General features: G+C 44.9%; 1 protein-coding gene across 8 annotated transcripts in view; it reads left to right on the plus strand.

Annotated features, from left to right (window-relative positions):
- The first annotated feature begins 11,595 nt into the window (after positions 1 to 11,595).
- Positions 11,596 to 12,931, plus strand: part of hemk1 (HemK methyltransferase family member 1) — a 164,385-nt gene continuing 163,049 nt past the window's right edge. For 7 of the 8 annotated variants that reach the window (XM_070895592.1, XM_070895594.1, XM_070895590.1 and 4 more), the window contains exon 1: positions 11,596 to 11,744. The gene's annotated coding sequence lies outside the window, so the exon portion shown is untranslated. Of the gene's footprint in view, positions 11,745 to 11,868; positions 11,984 to 12,931 lie in introns of those variants that run through there. The other variant, XM_070895591.1, reaches the window with a different exon arrangement.

The raw sequence follows: 12,931 nt of genomic DNA on the forward strand, positions 1-12,931 counted from the left end.
GATTTTTGTAGCTTTTTTTCAAAGACAGAAACTTCCAAAGTCTTCTGTCGGCTGGCTGAATCCTTCACCAACAAAAATTAAGCTTTAAATCATCCGAAAAATCTCCCATCTCGCCAGCAAATGTGATATCTTCACAAAGCACAGCACACACAGCTTCCTAAGATGCAGGCTGCTCTCTCGGAAGAGAAAGCCTGTTCTGTTTAATGATTAACTATACAGTTGCAGTACACAATACATCCACATCCACAGTGTGGAGCTACAAGCATTACAAGCTTACAGACATTACAGTAGGGATTTGAACTCATGTCTCCAAATCATTAGTCCAGACCTCTGGATTACTAGTCCAGTAACATAACCACTATGCTACCGTACCCACAACCATGTATAGCGGTCGACCCGATAACACCCGTTTTGCACCACCACCCGAGACAAATTTCTAGGCCACTGTGTTTTCAGAGTTGCTACATTAATATTATACAACACCAGCTGATCGCTCTGCCATTAATATGTAAGTAAGTAGAACAATGGCAGATGCAATTTAATATGGACAAGTGTAAAGTACCGTACATATGAAGGAAAAATGAGTAACACATTTACTCCATGAACGGGATTTAATTAGTTAATGACGCAGTTGAAAAGGACCGAGGAGTGTTGGTAGAGTTGATGCTTAACAGGTCCAACCAATGGAGAGCAACAATCAACAAAACCAAGAGAATAAGAGCATAAACAGGAGCAGGAGTAGGCCATTAGGCCATTTGACCCCTCGAGCCTGCTCTGCCATTCAATAAGATCATGGCTGATCTGATCTTGGCCTCAACTCCACTTTCCTGCCGCTCCCCATAACCCTTGAACTATATAGTCAAAACAGTAGAGTAAAAGTCATAGAATCATACATATTTACTGCACAGAAGGAGACCATTCTTCCCATCATGTCTATGCCAGCCAAAATAGAGCTATCCAGCCTAATCTCATTTTCCAGTTCTTGGTTCGTAGCCCTGTAGGTTACGGCACTTCAAGTGCATATCCAAGTAGTTTAAAACTGTGATGAGGGTTTCTGCCTCTACCACCCTTTCAGGCAGTGAATTCCAAATCCCCACCACCATCGATGTGAAAAAAGTTCTCCTCAAATCCTCTCTAATCCTTCCAGCAATTACTTTAAATCTATGCCCCAATGGAGCAAGCATTTAGTGCACAGCAATATTCCATAAAAGTAAGGATCAGTCTGTTTTCAATGGTGTTGGTTGTGTGAAAAATCTTACACTGAGAGAATTCCATGCTTCCTTGCTCGTTATTTCTCAGATGTGGCCTTGGAGGCATTGGTGGTTGGAGTGGAGCGGAGGAGGACAGCGTTGTTCCCAACTACTGGAAGGAGGCCATTGCCCCAGGAATTCAGAGCAATGTGGAGGGAAGTGGTCATTATCTCATTGCTGTTTGTGGGAGCTTGCTGTGCACAAATTGGCTGCCATGTTTCCAACATTAAAACAGTGACTACACTTGAAAAAGTACTTAATTGTCTGTAAAGTGCTTTGGAATGTCTGGTGGTCGTGAAAGGCGCTATATAAATGCAAGTCGTCTCCTTCTAAATAAGCACCTCCTGAGATTAATTGTAAGCTAATGGTTCTTGGGCAGGTCCTGAGATAAATTTTCTGTTTCTGAGCAAGTTTCTTTGCAGACTGTGGGTAAATTCCTGACTCCACATCAGCAGGAACCATCAGGAAGTGCCTTTCTCTTGAAAGTGTACAGACAAAAATTTGGTTTGTGCAAAGCATGACAGACACATTTGAGAAATTGATTATACATCTGTGTATTATTAAAAATCTGCATGGGGCACAATCTTCCTGACCATAAACCTCACGTCCCATTGTATGATCTTTGGTCACACTTTTCTGTCAACATTTACCCTTGTCAATTGCTATGCTAGCATCCTCTACTCAGTGGTAGCAAATGTTAGAGGTTTGAGCCCTACTTCAGAAAGTCCCAGAGAGCAGAGACAAGAATTCCAACCTCTGTATACTAGGTTGATATTAGCAGGGTACTCGCATCTGATGGGAGTGGAGTGGAGTGGTGACACGCCCATTTTTACATTCGTTCATGGGATGTGGACATCACTGTTAAGGCCAGCATTTATTGCCCAATCCTAATTGCCCTTGAGAAGGTGGTGGTGAGCAGCCTTCTTGAACCGCTGCAGTCCGTGTGGTGAAGGTGCTTCCACAGTGCTGTTAGGGAGGGAGTTCCAGGATTTTGACCCAGCGACTTTGAAGGAACGGCCGATATATTTCCAAGTCAGGATGGTGTGTGACTTGGAGGGGAACGTGGAGATGATGGTGTTCACATGCGCCTGCTGCCCTTGTCCTTCTAGGTGGTAGAGGTCACATGTTTGGGAGGTGCTGCCGAAGGAACCTTGGCCAGTTGCTTTGTTGTAGAAACAACCTCGAGCACGGTCTAGGATGGGTTGCCTGATGTGCCACTAGGCACAGAAGAGAACTGTCAAGTTGTAGATGCAAATCATCGCCACTCGTGGCTCTGTTATACGTGTTTCTAAAGTCTCTCTGTGTCACCATTTTATATATGTACACAGTACTGGCAATTTACTAGTATGTATTTATGACTTGTTCAGCACAAACGACAGGCAGGCAATTTTTTTCAAAATTGTGTGCATGCACAAAATGGTCCACTTACTTATATGCAGCAACATAAACTAGATTTTATTTTCTGGCTGGTTTTTATTCCTCAAAATTAATGGACAACCACATTATTAACCATATAGATGATCCCCCTAGTACATTAGCAATGTTTCTCAGCCCCTCCTCCTTGTCACAGTGTTTTTATGCTTTAAAATTGTTGACTCATCATCTTCATAGGCAGTCCCTCGGAATCGAGGAAGACTTGCTTCCACTCTTAGCATGAGTTCTTAGGTGGCTGAACAGTCCAATACGAGAGCCACAGTCCCTGCCACAGGTGGGACAGAGAGTCGTTGAGGGAAAGGGTGGGTGGGACAGGTTTGCCACACGTTCTTTCTGTTGCCTGCGCTTGTTTTCTGCATGCTCTCGGTGATGAGACTCCAGGCGCTCAGCGCCCTCCTGGATGCACTTTCTCCACTTAGGGCGGTCTTTGGCCGGGGACTCCCAGGTGTCGGTGGGGATGTTGCACTTTATCAGGGAGGCTTTGAGGGTGTCCTTGTAACATTTCCGCTGTCCACCTTTGGCTTGTTTGCCATGAAGGAGTTCCAAGTAGAGCGCTTGCTTTGGGAGTCTCTTGTCTGACATGCGGACAATGTGGCCTGCCCAGCGGAGCTGATCAAGTGTGGTTAGTACGTCGATGCTGGGGAAGTTAGCCTGGTCGAGGACACTAATGTTCGTGCATCTGTCCTCCCAGGGGATTTGTACAATCGATGCGGAGGCATCGTTGGTGGTATTTCTCCAGCGACTTGAAGTGTCTATTGTACATGGTCCATGTCTCTGAGCCATACAGGAGGGCGGATATTACTACAGCCCTGTAGACCATGAGCTTGGTGCTAGATTTGAGGGCCTAGTCTTCGAACACTCTTTTCCTCAAGTGGCTGAAGTCACTGGCGCACTGGAGGCGGTGTTGAATCTCCTCTTCAATGTCTGCTTTTGTTGATAAAAGGCTCCCGAGGTATGGGAAATGGTCCACCTTGTCCAGGGCCGTGCAGTGAATCTTGATGACTGGGGGGCAGTGCTGTATGGTGAGGACAGGCTGGTGGAGGACCTTTGTCTTGCTGATGTTTAGCGTAAGGCCCATGCTTTCGTACGCCTCAGTAAATACGCCTCTGAATGTGCGCAGACGCAGGCGTCGTCCTCGTACTGTAGCTCGACGACAGAGGTTGGGGTGGTCTTGGACCTGGCCTGGAGATGGCGAAGATTGAACAGCTTCCCACTGGTTCTGTAGTTTAGTTCTACTCCAGCGGGGAGCTTGTTGACTGTGAGGTGGAGCATGGCAGCGAGGAAGATTAAGAAGAGGGTTGGGGCGATGACATAGCCCTGTTTGACCCCGGTCCGGACGTGGTTTGGGTTTGTAATAGATCTGTTGGTAAGGATCACGGCCTGCATGTCATGGTGGAGCAGGCGGAGGATGTTGATGAACTTTTGGGGGCATCCGAAATAGAGGAGGACGTTCCATAGACCCTCGCGGTTGACAATGACAAAGGCCTTTGTAAGATCGAAGAAGGCCATGTATAAGGGCTGGTGCTGCTCCCTACATTTTTCCTGCAGCTGTTGCGCTGCAAAAATCATTTCGGTTGTGCCCTGCAGGGGACAAAATCCACACTGTGATTCCGGGAGGAGCTCCTCGGCCACAGGGAGAAGACGGTTGAGGAGGACTCTAACGACAACTTTCCCGGTGGCAGGGAGCCGCAGTTGCCACAGTCGGACTTGTCCCCTTTTTCAAAGGTCATCACGATCACTGCAACTCTGAGATCCCCCGGCATGCTCTCCTCCCTCCAGATGAGAGAGATGAGGTCATGTATCCGCGCCAACAGCGCCTCTCCGCCGTACTTTAGTGCCTCAGCTGGGATTCCATCCGTTCCCATAGCCTTGTTGTTCTTAAGCTGTCATGGCTTTTCCTACCTCGTGCAGTGTTGGTGTCTCACTGAGGTGGTGGTGGATCTCATACTGAGGTATGGAGTCGAGAACACTCGAGTCAAAGGCAAAGTCTCGATTGAGGAGTTCTTCGAAGTGTTCCTTCCAGCAGACCCTGACTGCCTCGGTATCCTTGATGAGTGTTTCCCCGTTCTTGGCCAGCAGTGAGGTGGGGCCTTGGGAGTTTGGACCATAGGTGGCCTTGACTGCGATGAAGAATCCTCGCAATCATGGCTGTCGGTCAGTTGTTGTATCTCCTGTGCTTTCTTCATCCACTACCTGTTCTTTAGGTCCCTTTTTTTTTAGCACTAGCAATGTTTCTCAGCCCCTCCTCCTTGTCACAGTGTTTTTATTCTTTAAAACTGTCAGCTGGCCCCAGCACTTTCACCTCCTTTAGCTTAACTTCTTCAATACTTTCCTTTTATTTATCATAACATATCTCACCTTTTAACTATGGATTCACCTCTTCCCCAATATCCTTTTTTGTAGACAATCAAGCAAAGCATCTGTTAAGTTTCCTCTATTGACTCATCATAATCTCCTCTCAGGAGTCCCACCTCACATAACAATTCTCTTTTAACTGATTTTGGATAGGCTGGGGTTGTTTTCTTTGGAGCAGAGGAGACTGAGGGGAGAATTAATTGAGGTCTATGAAATTATGAGATTGCCTAGATAGAGTGGATAGGAATTACCTATTTCCCATAGCAGAGGGGTCAACAACCAGGGGGCATAGATTTAAAGTAATTGGTAGAAGGATTAGAGGGGAGTTCAGGAGAAAATTTTTCACCCAGAAGGTGGTGGGGGTCTGGCACTCACTACCTGAAAGGGTGGTAGAGGCAGAAACCCTCATCACATTTAAGAAGTACTTGGATGTGCACTTGAAGTGTCGTAACCTACAGGGCTATGGACCAAGAGCTGGAATGTGGGATTAGGCTGGATAGCTCTTTTCGGCTGATAGACATGATGGGCCGAATGTCATACATTTCTATGATTGTATATATTTGTAGAATATGTTACTGTTCGTTTTAATATTTTTTCAGATTCTCTCCTCAAATTCCTATTTTGCTTGCCTTGTCCCTTCCTAAATCTCATTCAATTTCTTGTAATCTCTTTTTTAATCATATCTTTACTTCTTTTTAAATGGGAGTGTATATTTATTCTGGGATAGGATAGTAAATCCAATCAAAGGACATACTGCTGATATATGACATAGAATGTATAGCACAGAAACAGGCCATTCGGCCCAACTGGTCCATGCCGGTGTTTATGCTCCACACTAGCCTCTTCCCACCCCTCTTCATCTAATGCCATCAGCATATCCTTCTATTCCTTTCTCCCTCGTGTGTTTATCTCGGGTTTTAAAAGAGGGGGCTGCAGAGATAGTAAATGCATTGGTTTTGATTGTCCAGAATTCTCTAGATTCTAGAACGGATCCCATGGATTGGAAGATAGCAAATTTAACCCTGCTGTTTAAGAAAGGAGGGAGAGAGAAAGCAGGGAACCATAGACCAGTTAGCCTGACATCAGTAGTAGGGAAAATTTTGGAATCTAGTATTAAAGGCAGGGCACTTGGAAAATCACAATATGATTAGAGAGTCCACATGGTTTTATGAAAGGGAAATCGTGCTTGACAAATCTATTGAGGGTGTAATTGGCAGGGTAGATAAGGGGGAACTAGTGGATGTAGTATATTTGGATTTTCAGAAGGCATTTGATAAAGTGCTACACAAGATTAGGGCTCATGGGATGGGGGTAATATATTAGCATGGATTGAGGATTGGTTAACAGACAGAAAACAGAGAATAGGAATAAACAGGACATTTTCGGGATGGCAGGGTGTAACTAGTGGAGTGCCGCAAGGATCGGTGCTTGGGCCTCAGCTATTTAGAATCTACATCAATGACTGAGCTGAGAAGACCGAGTGTAATATAATCCAAGTATTCTGACAAAGCTAAGTGGAAAAGCTATGAGGAGGATGCAGAGACTTCAAGGGGATATAAACCAGTTAAGAAGTGATTTCACAAGAAGGGAGCAGATGGAGTATAATGTGGGGAAGTGTGAAATTATCCACTTTGGTAGGAAGAATGGAAAAGCAGAATATTCTTTAAATGGTGATAGACTAGTAAATATTGGTATTCAGAGGGAATTGGGGGTCCTTGTACACAAATCAGAGAGGTAACATGCAGGTACAGCAAGCAATTAGGAAAACAAATGGTATGTTAGCTTTTATTGCAAGAGGGTTGGAGTATAAACATAGAAACATAGTAAGTAGGTGCAGGAGTAAGCCATTCGGCCCTTCGAGCCTGCACCACCATTCAATATGACCATGGCAGATCATGCAACTTCAGTACTCCATTCCTGCTTTCTCTCCATATCCCTTGATCCCTTTAGCCGTAAGGGCCACATCTAACTCCCTTTTGAATATATCCAATGAACTGGCATCAACAACTTTCTGTGGTCGAGAATTCCACAGATTCACAATTCTCTGAGTGAAGAAGTTTCTCCTCATCTCGGTCCTAAATGGCCTACCCCTTATCCTTAGACTGTGACACCTGGTTCTGGACTTCCCCAACATCGGGAACATTCTTCCTGCATCTAACCTGTCCAGTTTCTATGAGATCCCCTCTCATTCTTCTAAATTCCAGTGAATATAAGCCTAGTCGATCCAGTCTTTCTTCATATGTCAGTCCTGCCATCCCGGGAATCAGTCTGATGAACCTTCGCTGCACTCAATAGCAAGAATGTCCTTCCTCAGATTAGGAGACTAAAACTGCATACAATACTCAAGGTGTGGTCTCACCAAGGCCCTGTACAACTGCAGTAAGACCTCCCTGCTCGTATACTCAAATCCCCACGCTATGAAGGCCAGCATACCATTTGGTTTCTTTAAGCCTGCTGTACCTGCATGTCTATCTTCAATGACTGATGTACCATGACACCCAGGTCTCGTTGCACCTCCCCTTTTACTAATCTGTCACCATTCAGATAATAATCTGCCTTCCTGTTTTTGCCATCAAAGTGGATAACCTCACACTTATCCACATTATACTGCATCTGCCATGCATTTGCCTATTCACCTAGCCTGTCCAAGTCCCCTGAAGCCTCCTAGCATCCTCCTCACAGCTCGCACTGCCACCAACTTAGTGTCATCTGCAAACTTGGAGATATTACATTCAATTCCTTTGTCTAAATCATTAATGTATATTGTAAATAGCTGGGGCCCCAGCACTGAATCCTGTGGCACCCCACTAGTCACTGCCTGTCATTCTGAAAAGGAACTATTTATTCCCACTCTTTGTTTCCTGTCTGCCAACCAGTTCTCTATCCACATCAAAATATTACCCCCAATACCATGTGCCTTAATTTTGCACACTAATCGCTTGTGTGGGACCTTGTCAAAAGCCTTTTCAAAGTCAAAATACACCACATCCACTGGTTCGCCCTTATCCACTCTACAAGTTACATCTTCAAAAAACTCCAGAAGATTTGTCAAGCAGGATTTCCCTTTCATAAATCCATGCTGACTTGGACCTGTCATTGCTTTCCAAATACGCTGCTATTACATCTTTAATAATTGATTCCAGCATTTTCCCCACCATCGATGTCATGCTAACTGGTCTATAATTCCCTGTTTTCTCTCTCCCTCCTTTTTTAAAAAGTGGGGTTACATTAGCTACCCTCCAATCAATAGGAACTGAACTAGAATGGAATGTTGGAAAATGACCACCAATGCATGTACTATTTCGGGGCCACTTCCTTAAGTACTCTGGGATGCAGACTATCAGGCCCTGGGGATTTATCGGCCTTCAGTCCCTTCAATTTCCCTAACACCATTTCCTAACTAATATAGATTTCCCTCAGTTCCCCCTTCTTGCTAGACCCTCGGTCCCCTAGTATTTCCGGAAGGTTGTTCATGTCTTCCTTAGTGAAGACAGAACCAAAGTATTTGTTCAATTGGTCTGCCATTTCCTTGTTCCCCATTATGAATTCCCTAGTTTCTGACTGCAAGGGACCTACATTAGTCTTCACTAATCTTTTTCTCTTCACATATCTATAGAAGCTTTTGCAGTCAGTTTTTATGTTCCCTGCAAACTTACTCTCATACTCTATTTTCCCCCTCCTAATTAAACCCTTAGTCCTCCTCTGCTGAATTCTAAATTTCTCCCAGTCCTCAGGTTTTCTGCTTTTTCTGGCCAATTTATATGCCTCTTCCTTGGATTTAACACTTTCCCTAATTTCCCTTGTTAGCCACAATTGAGCTACCTTCCCTTTTTTATTCTTACGCCAAACACGGATGTAAAATTGTTGTAGTTCATCCATGTGATATTTAAATGCCACTGCCTATCCACTGTCAACCTTTTAAGTACTATTCTCCAGTCTATCCTAGCCAATTCATGTCTCATACTGTCGAAGTTTCCTTTCTTTAAGTTCAGGACCCTAGTCTCTGAATTAACTGTGTCACTCTCCATCTTAATGAAGAATTCTACCATATTATGGTCACTCTTGCCCAAGGGGCCCCACATAACCAAATTGCTAATTAATCCTCTCTCGTTACACAAGACCCAGTCTAAGATGACCTGCTCTTTAGTTGGTTCCTCAACATATTGGTCTAGAAAACCATCCCTTATAAATTCCAGGAAATCCTCCTCCATAGTATTGCTACCTGTTTGGTTAGCCCAATCAATATGTAGATTAAAGTCACCCATGATAACTGCTGTACACTTACTGCATGCGTCCATAATTTCCTGTTTGATGCCATCCCCAACCTTCCTACTACTGTTTTGTGGTCTGTACACAACTCCCACTCACGTCTTCTGCCCTTTGGTGTTTCGCAGCTCTACCATATAGATTCTACATCATCCACACTAATGTCCTTCCTTACTATTGTGTTAATCTCCTCTTTAACCAGTAACGTTACCCCACCTCCTTTTCCTTCCTGTCTGTCCTTCCTGAATGTTGAATACCCCTGGATGTTGAGTTCCCAGCCTTGGTCACCCTGGAGCCATGTCTCCATAATCCCAATTACATCATATCCGTTAACAGCTATCTGCGCAGTCAATTCATCCACCTTATTATGAATGCTCCTCGCATTGAGACTCAGAGCCGTCAGGTTTGTTTTTTTAACACTCTTTGTCCTTTTAGAATTATGTTGTAATGTGGCCCTTTTTGATTTTTGCCCTTGATTTCTCTGCCCTCCACTCTTGCTTTTCTCCTTCCCACCTTTTGCTTCTGCCCCGTTTTTACTTCCCACCCTCCTGCCTTTTTAGTTTAAACCCTCCCCAACAGCACTAGCAAACACTCCGCCTAGGACATCGGTTCTGGTCCTGCCCAGGTGCAGACCGTCTGGTTTGTACTGGTCCCACCTCCCCCAGAACCGGTTCCAATGTCCCAGGAATTTGAATCTCTCCCCATTGCACCATTCCTCAAGCCACTAGGGGGTCACAGTCTCTGGATAAGGGTAAGCTTTGCTGGAATTATACAGGGCTTTGGTGAGACCACACCTGGAGTACTGTTCACAGTTTGGGTCTCTTTATCTGAGGAAGAATATACTTGCTTTAGAGGGGGTGCAAAGATGATTCACTAGATTAATTCCTGGGATGAAAGAACTGTCTGATGAGGAGAGATTGAGTAGAATAAGCCCATATTCTCTCGACGAATGAGAAAAAAATACTGAAACATATAACATTCCTGTAAGACTTGATGGGGTAAATGCAGAGAGGATGCTTCCCTTGGCTAGAGTCAGAACTAGGGATCACAGTCTCAGGATAAGGGACTGACAATTAGGACTGAGATGAGGAGAAATTTCTTTATTCAGAGGGTTGTGAATCATTGAGTATACTCAAGACTGCGATCGATAGACTTTCAGACACTAAGGGAAACAAGGAATATGGGAATGGGGCAAGAAAGTGGAGTTGATGTAGAAGTTCAGTCATGATCTTATGGAATAGCGGAGCAGGCTCAATGGGCTGTATGGCCTACTCCTGCTCCTATTTCTTATGTTCCCCTTAAATGCATCTATGTTGTTCTCAACTACTCCATATGGTAACAGGTATTTTTTAACAAAGGAAACAGGTTGCAGGTTTAGAAAAGTGCAATTCAAATAGCAATATCTATTGTTTACCAGTAACTATTAAGGTATGGAATTAAACCTATTTTGTTTAAAGACAGTATCAGCTGTGGCTCAGTTAGTAGCACCCTTGTCATAAATCAGAAGGTTGTGGATTCAAGTCCCACTCCAGGGACTTGAGCACAAAAATCTAAGCAGACACTCCCACTGCACTGTCAGAGGTACTGTCTTTCAGATGATAAACCGAGGCCCTATTTGCTCTCTCACGTGGATGTAAAAGATCCCATGGCTCTATTTTGAAAAAGAACTGGGATATTATCCTCAGTGTGCTACCCAATATTTATCGCTCGATCAACATCATTACAACCAATTATCTGGTCATTATCATATTGCTGTTTGTGGGACCATGCTGTTTGCAAATTGTTTGCTGCGTTTCCTACAACAGTGACTACACTTCAAAAAGAGTACTTAATTGGCTTTAAAGCGATTCGGTGGTTGTGCAAGGTGCTGCAGAAATGCAACTCTGTCTGCTTCCTTTAAAAAACATTCAAAAGATCAAAAAACATCCAGGTGAAACTTCTTTATTCAGAATGTTGAGAACGTGGAACCGAGAGGAGTAGTTGAAGCGAATCACATAGATGCAGTTAAGGGGAAGCTAGATAAAAAGATGAGGGAGAGCTGAAGTGAAGGTTCGTTGCGTCCATGTTGATGGGGTGAGATGAAGTAGGGGTGAGCGGCGGCTGGTGTGGAGCAGAAACACCAGCAGAGACCTGTTGGACCGAAACGCCTGTTTCTGTGCTGCAAATATCACACTGTGGAATAAAGCGAGACAAGAGATTGTGGAGCGGAACCCGCGGCGGGTGCCCCGCGTGTCCAGCCGGAGCGGGAACTGGGCCGCACCTGGCAGCGATAGCCGCCGTTACCGGGGAAACGGCGAGAAGGAGGGGCCGCGTGCCGGGGGAAGGACATCCATCCAGACACAAGGCCTTTGAGTCTGATTCTGTGGCCATTCCGTTCCGACTCTCCGGCCCGGCCGCGCCGCCGTTTTGTTCTCTCGGCACGCTGACGTCACGTTAAAGGTGGGATTCCAGAACGTTCTTTTTAACCCCTCCCCTCCTCCTCCATCTCCATCTCTATCTGTCCTTTTACTCCCTTCCTTTCTCCTCCCTCCCCCGTCCTCCTCCTCCCCACTGGTTCCGTACCCTATCTCCTCCTCCTCCCCTCACCATCCCTGGCTGTACCTAGCCTGACTGGCCATGCTCTTCGTGATGCCAGCCTGGTCAGCAGTAGTGTTGCCAACCCTTCATGCCGTCTACAGGTCAATCTTGAATTAAAAATTAATCACGTGGAAACTGCTATGAGCAACTACCAGAGAAAAATCATTGGGGCATTGAAAGAATTGTACATGTTTTCTTATTTTTTTGATCATTTTCATTTATTAGTTATAAAAATCTTGGAGATAGAAGGGAAAAAAAGGCTGTTTGACTGGGCAGTTGGAGCAGGAGGTCATGTGATGTAACCTCCAGGAATACGGACCCTAGCCTAGTCAGCGCATAGCTCTGGTGGTAGTGAGGTCGAGCCTCGCCCATCGCAGGACTTGAGCCCAAAGCTCAGGCTGATACATCGCATCGCACTATGATTGTGTTGCATTGGTGCAGGTGCCCATTACCCATCAGATTGAAAGGGCTCAGGGTACACTCGCTGCCTTCCGTGAGAGGTGGGCGCAGGAGGGACTGGAGTGCATTGTTACCCCCGGCAACCAAATTTTAATTTGATTTTATTTGTTTTAAAGTTTAATTTGTTTTAATTGCTGGGTTTTAGTGTCCCCCTCCCCTTTTATAGGGGGCACTTATAAATTATATGATTTTAATGCCTCCAAAAAAATCACAAAAGGAAAAAAAAAACACAAAAAAAAAAGAGGTCAGTTATAAATGTCTGGAGTGTCCCCCAGATCGGGGGGCACTCGATCTAATGTTTATTTGTACTCCTCAAAAAGAGTTGAAAGGGCTCAGGGTACGCTCGCGGCCTTCCGCGAGAGGTGGGCGCAGGAGGGACTGGAGTGCATCATCACTTCCGGCAACCAAATTTTAATTTGAACTACATGTCTAAAGTTTAATTTGTTTAAGTTTGTCGGCGGGGGGCACTTGATTTAATGATTTATGTTTTTACAGATACAACAAAATAGTTGAAAGGGCTCAGTGCAGACATACACTTATGCATGCAAACCCCCGTTGGCTTTTTAACCCAAGCAAAAGCAAAATGCTGG

The sequence above is a fragment of the Pristiophorus japonicus genome, chromosome 12 (genome assembly GCF_044704955.1).
Source record: "Pristiophorus japonicus isolate sPriJap1 chromosome 12, sPriJap1.hap1, whole genome shotgun sequence".
Lineage (NCBI taxonomy): Eukaryota > Metazoa > Chordata > Chondrichthyes > Pristiophoridae > Pristiophorus > Pristiophorus japonicus.